Genomic DNA, 9,215 nt, shown 5'->3' with positions numbered 1-9,215 from the left:
CAGTCAGGAAGTCCCTTTGGCTTTACCTTCAGAAAGTATCTAAAATTTGGGCAGCCGGGTGGCTCTGTAGTTTAGCACCGCCTTCAGCCCAGGGTGTGATCCTGGAGGCCTGGAATCAAGTCCCACGTCAAGTTCCCTGCCTGGAGCCTGCTTCTCCTTCTGCCTATCTGTCTGCCTTTCTCTCTCTCTCTCTCTCTCTCTCTCTCTCTCTCTCTCTGTCTCTGATGAATAAATAAAATCTTAAAAAAAAGAAAGTATCTAAAATTTGACTTTACACTCCACCACTCTGCACTGTACCACCATAGAGCCAGCCACCACTAACTCTTGTCTGGATTATTGCAGTGACCTCTTAACTGATCAAGCTCTCCATTACCTCTCTGACCTGATCTCTTAATATTCTCCTCCATATATACACCACTGGCCACCAGCCATGCCAACTGCTTGCTAATTCTCAAATACTCCAGACTCCCTCTCACCCCAGTGCCTTTTCACTGGCTAGTCCCTCTGCCTAGGATGCTCTTGATTCAGATATCCTCATGTCTCAACACTCTGGTCTTGTGCTCAAATGGCCCCTTCCTAGTAAAGTCCACTCTGACCATTCCTATTTAAACTTCAATCACACTCCCATACATACTCCCAGTATATAAGCATGAACTCCTTATCCTGCTCTATTTTGATAGCTCTTGTCACTTTCAAAAATGTGTATGGGTTAAAAAAAAATGTATACGTTGCCATAGTTACCCAGGTATCCCACAGAAGATTATGGAAACGTCCTGAAGGATTAAAGATCCACTAGATGGAAGGGACCAATCTGGATCCCTGGGTCACTGCTTGGAGGAGAATTGTCCCAAAGGACCTCCAGGACAGCAGCATGTATACTGAACTCCCCATAAGCAAGGACTGACTGCTTGCCAGGCGGTACATTGCCCATTCAAAGGAGCCCAGATAACTGCTCCAGCCAGCTAGGCCATCACTCAAGAGCCTCCTCACCTGCTCAGCTAATAGCCCAAGAGCAAACAGAGCCCTGACAGTCACAGCAGCAGCTATAAGACCCAGCAGCTAGACAAGGAAAAACAAGCAGAATACCCCAAACTGACAGCTCCTGGTAAACAAGAATGGCAGGAGAGGAAAGAAGACAGCTTTAATTTTTGAATGAGAGTTTAAAAAATAATAACAATAGCACTCAAAAAAATTCAATCTCAATATGAGGGGGGAAAAAAGACTCAGCCTCAAAGAGTTTTTTTCCCCTTTAACTTTCCATATCCGAGAGCTGTTATTCTCTGTTGGGGATTGAATTGGGGCCTGTAGGATCAAGCGAAAGATATTTTCACGCAGAAAGTGAAAACACAAAGAGCTGGAAGTCATTATGAGAAAATTTTTAAAAGGGTTTGGAGGACAGATGCAGGGACCTAACACGTGAATAATAGAAGTTCCGAAGGAGGGAGAGGGAACAGATGCAGGGATGCATTAATCAGGGGAATAATAGAAGATGTTTTCCCTGGTTTGAAGAAAGACTTGAGTCTGCAAAGTCAGAGTGCTCAAGCAGAATTGATGCGGGAAAATTAAAAACAAACACGCAAACAAAGACACACTTGGGCATGTCCCACCAGAATTCCTAAATTCAAGTATTAAAAAATGTATAGGCTGTCAGACACGAAAACTAGGTTGTGTACAAAGGAAAGAGCCAACACAAATTGGAAGAAGACAGGAGACTGAGACTGAGGAATTACACCCATAGAATTGAGGGAGGAGGGTCCCCACCCCAAACCCTACCCCTCACTGAGAGAGCACCTGCCAGGGTGAGGGAAGGCTGTGAGCAGCTGTGCAGAGATCCCAGGCTTCTGTCACCCTTACGTATTTATCTAAGGAAACACTCCAGGAAGGACTGTAAGACAACCAAATGCAGATCAGAACAGAGTCTCCAGTGGGGCAGAGGCAATGAGGAAATGGCACGAATGTGAGTCTCTGTCTCTCCATGTGTGCATGAGTGGGTGTGGGTATGCACGTGCACGCAATTTTTACGTCCATTGAAAATAATGGGATGCCTGGGAATTTGTAAAGTTGGTGCTAAATAATGGTCATACAAATAGAAGAAACATCCTATAGGGAACACCTGCAAATGTCTCAGAGAACCACCTATCTCATCAATCCTTGAGAAGGGAGGAAGGAGCAGTAGAGAAGGGAAGAACTTTTCTTTAGTCTTAATCTGAGATAAGAGTGAGGAAGTAAAAGCGTTATGAAGGTGGAAAGGACAATCAGAAAATAAAACACTTTGAAGGAGAGATATAGTTTCTGTATTAACTGCAGAGAAAGGAGGGGTTCAGTAGAAGTGAGCAAAGTGGGAGAGAGAGTAATAGCTAGTCGAGTCAGAGATTGTACCAGAACCTCTAAATTTAATCAGTAAAATGGAGTGAATTAATAGTACTTTCATCAGCCCACCAAAATTAAGAAGAAGAAAGGAAAAACATAGGAACATAAATGGCATGCATTAGGTAAGACGAAAGAAATAAAATCAAAGATATCTTATATTCCACTAAATGTGAACGAGCTGGATTCATCTTTCACAGACAAAAATTGTCAGATTGGACTTTAAAAAGCAGATGTATCTTATTTCAAAGCACACTTAAAGTGATTTGTTTAATGTGAAAAAGAAAGGAAGAGGTAAGCAGATATCAGGAAAATACATTCTTTTAAAAACGAAAAGGAAGAGGAAAAGCAACTAATTATAATTGGCAAAGCAACATGTAGGGTTAAAAGCATTAATCAGGGCAGCCAGGGTGGCTCAGCGGTTTAGCGCCGCCTTCAGCCCAGGGCCTGATCCTGGAGACCCAGGATCGAGTCCCACATCAGATTCCCTGCATGGAGCCTGCTTCTCCCTCTGCCTGTGTCTCTGCCTCTCTCTCTCTGTCTCTCATGAATGAATAAATAAAAATCTTTAAAGAAAAAAAAAAAGCATTAGTCAGAACAAGAGGAAGATTATAAAACATTACCCTTTAGGAAAAGGCTGTAACAGTCTTAAATCTGTATGTACTATATACCTAAAAGGCTAAATATATCAACTGAACACTATTAGAAACATTTTTCTAGATAAGGCATAAACACTGATTTTTAGTGGATTATTTTAAAAACTGCTTTAAATACATAAAATTTCTATTTTTATTTATGCCTGGGCTCTCAATGCGATAGGCCTGTTTACGGTTGATAGTGATCCTCAGGTGCAGTTAATCTGAGGGCATCTGAAGATACTAGGTTTAATTATAAAGATTCCAACTGGGTCTGCTTATCTTGAAAGTTGGTGATCTCCTCTATACTCTTTGCTGACATCTTTGGCCCAAACAGAACCCAGCAAGAGGATCACAAGACCCACTGAGGCAGAGGGTGGCATGCGGGCCCCTGGGAAGCCTCTCTGAGGGGATGTTCAGTCACTGCTAATGCAGCATGGCCTCAGTCTGGGCCTTTGGGCTGGACTGTCTGGTTCCTGAGGGGTGTGCTTTGACCCTCATCCTGCAGCCCCACCCCCATGCCTTCTACCAGTGGGTAAAGAGGTGTGGGCATCCCAGAGGGAGCACTGGAGTAAATCCCTGGCCCCAATTCAGGCACTGGGCAAACATTCATTTTTCCTCAGTTTTAATGGCTACCAGCTTTTGAGCTGGTCTTATACACAGTGTGTAGATGACCCTGTTCTAGGCTACTTTTTGTAGGACACTTTACCCAGACTTCCGCTGGGCCAGGTGATTGAGCCACAGTTCTAGGACTCATGTTTGGTTTCCAGGTGCTTCATACTAAAGGTTTATCTGGCAATAGTGCTAATCTAGGGTGCTAATCTATGACTTAGTTTCCAACAGATTAAGGCAAAAAATTAGAGGTAAGTGCCCTAAATTGAGTTTTTAGGGAAGGTAAATCTATTCCATTTGGAAGCCTATTCTTTATCCTCCTACCAGGCCCTTCCTTGTTTTATCTTTAGAGTGGCCTTTCTTTTCTGAAATGATAGATGACAAGGGCTTTAAAAGAAAAAAAAGAAAAAAAACCTCTTAACCTGAAAAATAAAAGATTGACAACTCTATGACCCCTAAATAAATTAATGCACATATGGATAGACAATGTATTACCCTGTGAATCCAAGTCTGTGGGGACCCCTGTTCTACGTCGTTTCCTTTCTATAACTGTAAGGACTGTCCGTGCTACAAGGATATACTGTTTCTGCAGTTGCCTTGCACTGTTTGCAAACATACGTTGACTAGCAATGGAAGGAATACGGTCATCCAAGGAGGCAGCTTTATTCTGGAAGGACAGGGGCTCCAGAACAGGCCTGCCCTGGGAGGCTGGAAGAATGTACTGCATTACAAAGCATTGCCAAACCTGATGATTCCCAGCCATTTTAAAAATCCCTGATGGGGTTTGTCCCCACATTACCAACTGATGTCAAAAGCCTGAATAGTTGTTCCCCCACATATTCTGCTTAGGAAGCTCATCATAATCCAAAATCATTCTAGAAGGAAAATTGTCAGACACATAAAGCCATCAAGGCTAATATGACAAAGTTGCCCTGAATCTGTCTTCAGAATTCAAAAGAAAAAAAAATCAAGATTGGAGGTTATAATTTTACCAATATCAAACCAAAGATAGACAAGTACCATCTTCATTTAAATTATACTTTTATCCTCCAAAATTTCTAAATGATTTCTGATGTTATCCCCACATTTAGTGATTATAATGTTACAGAGTTTACCTTAAACCCAAGTTGAGTTTGGAAGTTTGGCTTGTTCAACATGGTGCTCCACTTCTTTCCACCACAGGAGCCAGCATGGTATAGAATGACGTTGGTCTGTCTGACAGCAAGTATCTAAGTTTAAATCATGACTGAAAATTGTTTATTAGCTGTGCTGCTTTCAGCGAGCTTGTAATCTCTCTGAGCCCAATTTCACAGCTGTAAAATGGGTATTAGGGGACCAACACCTAGTTACGGTGTATCTGGTGTGAAATACTCAAGAAATGCTAGTCTTGTTTTTTAAACATCTACTTAGACTTCCAATTTTGATTTTAAGTGAACTTTCACAGAAAACCTCCTTTTTTGCTTGGATTATAAAAAAAAGAAAAGAAACAATTGGGAGGAGAAAAAAGGTTTGCTTTTCAAGTTTGTGAAGAATTACACAAATGAGCCTGGAGTGAAACGGATTTGTGCCAAATGTTTTGCCTACTTGTAACGCCAAATACCCACAAATACGAACCACAGGTGGTCCGAGGTTTAATTTTACATCCCTGTCTCTTTAACTAAACAGTGTCCTTAGCACTGTGCTTTGACGCTGAATCATTACTGACTCAGAGGTTTATAAATACTGCGACTTGAATCACTTGGAATTTTCTTGAGTGGTCCCCTACTTCCCTTTCTAAGTTTCAATTGGACCTGACCCTGCAAAGGGAGTGATATCTGACAAGTTCACTTCCCACACTACTGGGGCTGCTAAGTCTCTATGACGTCCGTGATGCGTTTATAAGAAAGAACATTCTAAAAATAAGCTTAATATATTCTCATCCAGTTCACTATATAACTGATGTAACTTGAAGGCAGCTACACTCGTCAGTTGTCGCTAACAGCTTACTAAATGTCAGAAAGAGATGGAAATGTTCTAAATTAGGACACCACTCTTAATCCCTTACAAGATAAATTAGAATGCATACATTTTTATAGAAAAAAATACTTCAAGAAGATAACATAAGTATATAACATTCAAAATCTACGCCTCCCTTGGTAGAAATAGTTGAAAGATCACACTCAAAAAAATAGCTAAGGTGCCATGTTGAAAGCAGCTGAAATGTGATTGCTGGTACGTGAAATCATTTCAGTAAGGGATTTATTTGAGGACTAGGGAGTGAGGAATTATAGACATAATGCACAAGTCAACATTGTTAGAGTCAACTCATCATCTATGCTAACAATAATGTACAGCAGGAAAGATAATCCAAAAATCTTTTACATTGCTTTTGTATTATAACATTATTTGCAGTAGATTTATTTTCTCAGTTTTATTTCAGATTTGTTTGCTTTTCTGTGTATTCATTACCTGATAGATGGGAAAAAAAAGATACCCAGTAGCATCCTCAAGGGCACAGGGAAGCCAGGGAGATAAAATTTCGCCAGAGATAATCTACAAAATAAATTGTGTCTGCAAGTGAGTGGGAGGCATTTGGAGTGAAGCCAGTCACAATACTTGATGGCTCTGCAGTCTTATCAGTCACCCTACAGGTGGCCTGGGGATAAAGCATGCTTGCAAGATCACCTACTCACTACTGTTGCTCCCCTGTTCCCCAGGCCCACTCCCACCACCCCAGAGAAGTTGAGGTTAGAGCATTGTGGATGACAGGCCTCAAAAAAGGAGCATCCTTTCTGTGGTCCAGGTAAGAAAGGCTCACCTGAGTCCTGGGTGAGAACACCCTGGGCTTCTTTGAGGCCAGAGGAATCCCAAAACTATGAATCATTAGACACACTTTAGATGTTTGTTTATTTGTCTTTCTGGAAGCCCTGCAATCACTTTAAAAATCAAATGTATTGCAGAACAGACTTATATATGTTTGATGATGGCAGTATCTACATAGAACTCTGCTTCATGATGCTCTGGGGAAAACCTTTCAAATTGTCAGTTGTACTATTCAGTATGGCTGTATACCTCATTGTGCTTTTGAATATGCTGATGATAATGTGTTCTGGACCATCAATAGTGCCTACAATTCAAAGTCAGGTAGCGTTTCTGCAGAAAATCTTAGTGGACATTGTTGTGGTATCCAAAGAGGTGACTTTATGATTGCAAAAAGCCAGAGTGATCCAAAATCAAATATTTGCAAAAGAGTAATTGGTTTGCAAGGAGACAAAATGTTCACCAATAGTTCATCAGATTTCTTTAAAAGCCATAGTTACTTGCCAGTGGATCATATTTGATTAAACGGTGATAATTTACAGAATTCTACAGATTCCAGGTCCAATGGACCTGTTCCATATAAACTATTAAGAGGACATATCTTAAGATTCGGTGTCTGAGTGATTTTGGATTTCTAAGTGACAGCCCTAATGGCCACAAATTTTCTGATGAGCCAGCATGTATTCTTTTGACTTGATTACTGTCTTCTGTTCAAGTGAATTTATTATTGCCGCCGAAAGCATTTACTCACTAGTAAAATATTTACTATTCAAAAGAAAGGAGCACCCCCTAAGTTTTGGGGTTCGAAGTCCAAAGAAAGCTAATATGAAACAGTTGAAAAATGAATGAGTTCGGCCACATTACTGAGAGTGACCAGAAAAAAAGAATTCTCAAAGGAATCTTTCTGCCTCTTAAGAAAGATGAACTGAGCAGCCTGGGTGGCTCAGTGGTTTAGCGCCACCTTTGGCCCAGGGTCTGATCCTGGAGACCTGGAATCGAGTCCTGAGTCAGGCTCCCTGCATGGAGCCTGCTTCTCCCTCTGCCTGTGTCTCTGCCTCTCTCTCTCTCTCTGTGTCTCTCATGAATAAATAAAATCTTTTAAAAAAAGAAAGCAAAAATTCTGTGTAATCTTTTAAATTCTAGGGAAGATGACATAGGAACAACCAGTTTCAAATCCTCCTCCCAGAAACAGACAAAATCATAAAAGCAAAATACCAGAAACAAGTCCTCTGTGCTGAAAGCTAAGATGTTGCCAATAGAGAGAATTATCTGACCAATAAAGTAGGAGAAACAGAATCAAAAGATTTCACCAAAAGCCAACTCAGTTCTCCTACCCTGGAGGTGGTGCCGTGCCCCAAAAAGCGAGGCAAGTCGTGACAGATTTCTCCATCAATCCCTAGTTATCAATGGTGAGAGCAAGAGGCAGCATAGGGGGCAGATGCAGAGATCCGGAGGTTGCAGGGCCAGAGCAGAAAAGCAAACCTGAGGATGTAACAGAAAACCTTGCCACAACTCACCTTACTGCCTACTCAGTTTCTCAACAGTAGCACAGATCATTCTGACATGGAGAAATACTTTCCTAAAATGCAGAAGGAGACAGGACCCTGAACCTCATTCTGAAAAGGCAAAAAAGACCATGAGAAAAATGAAGACCACTCCTATGGAGACACTTTTTCAATGGGAATTAACTGCACCATATTTTGGAGAGGGACAATCAATGAAATTCTGTGAGCTCTGTTTTCTCTCATCTAGAATTTTACCTGTCTGACCACTTCCTCCTGATACATTAAAAAACACTCTCCTCCCCCCCAAAAAAACACTCCCAAATTAGAGATATTTGGAACACTGTATGTAGAGGGACATCCACCCACAATGACAAATCATGCTTCCAGTTTGGTGGATAAAAGCCCCAGGGAGATCCCAGAGAAAGCTGTGCCTATCATGTGTACTTGGAGGCTGAACAAAAAAAGAAAAAAACATGTATAAAATATCTGACCTCTGGTGCAATAATTTCAGCAAAGAGTGGAGACAACTTCCGTGACACACATCAATCTCTCCCTTCCTGCCCCATGTGCGACCCTGTTCCCTCTCCACCCTATTGAGGCTGCTAAACAACTCAGCCCATAATATTATCCAACACCCAGTACTCCAGGTTATCTATGAGAAGATAAAAATAAAAATTCCAAAACCAGACTGGAGCCAGACATCTTCTCTGCAACATTCAATGCCAAAAAAGAGGGAATCCCATAATGTTTAGAGGAAACAGCCATGACTCATAAGTTCTATAATTCAGTAAAGTGTCCTTTTCATATAGCAATAATGGAAAAATCTTATCAAATATGCAAATCTTCAGAAAATACACAACTGGGATGCCTGGGTGGTGAAGCGTCTGCCTTCCACTCAGGTCATGATCGCAGGTCCTGGGATCAAGCCCTGAACCCCACATCAGGCTCCCTGCTCAGTGGGGAGTCTGCTTTTCCCTCTCCTGTCCCTCCCCCTGTTTGTGTTCTCTTGCTCTCTCTCTCTCTCTCTCTGTGTCAAATATATAAATAAAATCTCAAAATAACCATTTAAAAAAATCTCCAATTAGAAATTTTAAAAGGAAAAAATGGAAAGAAGGAAGGGAGAGACAAAGGACGGGAGGGCATGCTGTGTGAGGGGAAGAACACTTCTTTACATAACTGTTGGACCAAACAGGAAATGAAACCTGCAACTGGAGATATTAATTATAACATAATGTTTATTATAATGTGGTTATTAATTATAATGAAACGTTATATATGAAAATTTACAAGATATAAT

At 41.1% G+C, this 9,215-nt stretch overlaps 1 pseudogene; it reads left to right on the top strand.

Annotated features, from left to right (window-relative positions):
• The first annotated feature begins 3,438 nt into the window (after nucleotides 1-3,438).
• LOC121500897 lies at nucleotides 3,439-7,110 on the top strand (annotated as a pseudogene).
• Nucleotides 7,111-9,215: the final 2,105 nt, after the last annotated feature.

This window comes from Vulpes lagopus, chromosome 10 (genome assembly GCF_018345385.1).
Source record: "Vulpes lagopus strain Blue_001 chromosome 10, ASM1834538v1, whole genome shotgun sequence".
Lineage (NCBI taxonomy): Eukaryota > Metazoa > Chordata > Mammalia > Carnivora > Canidae > Vulpes > Vulpes lagopus.
The sequence above is the reverse complement of the archived record's forward strand: the minus strand, read 5'-3'. Positions and strand labels throughout refer to the sequence as shown.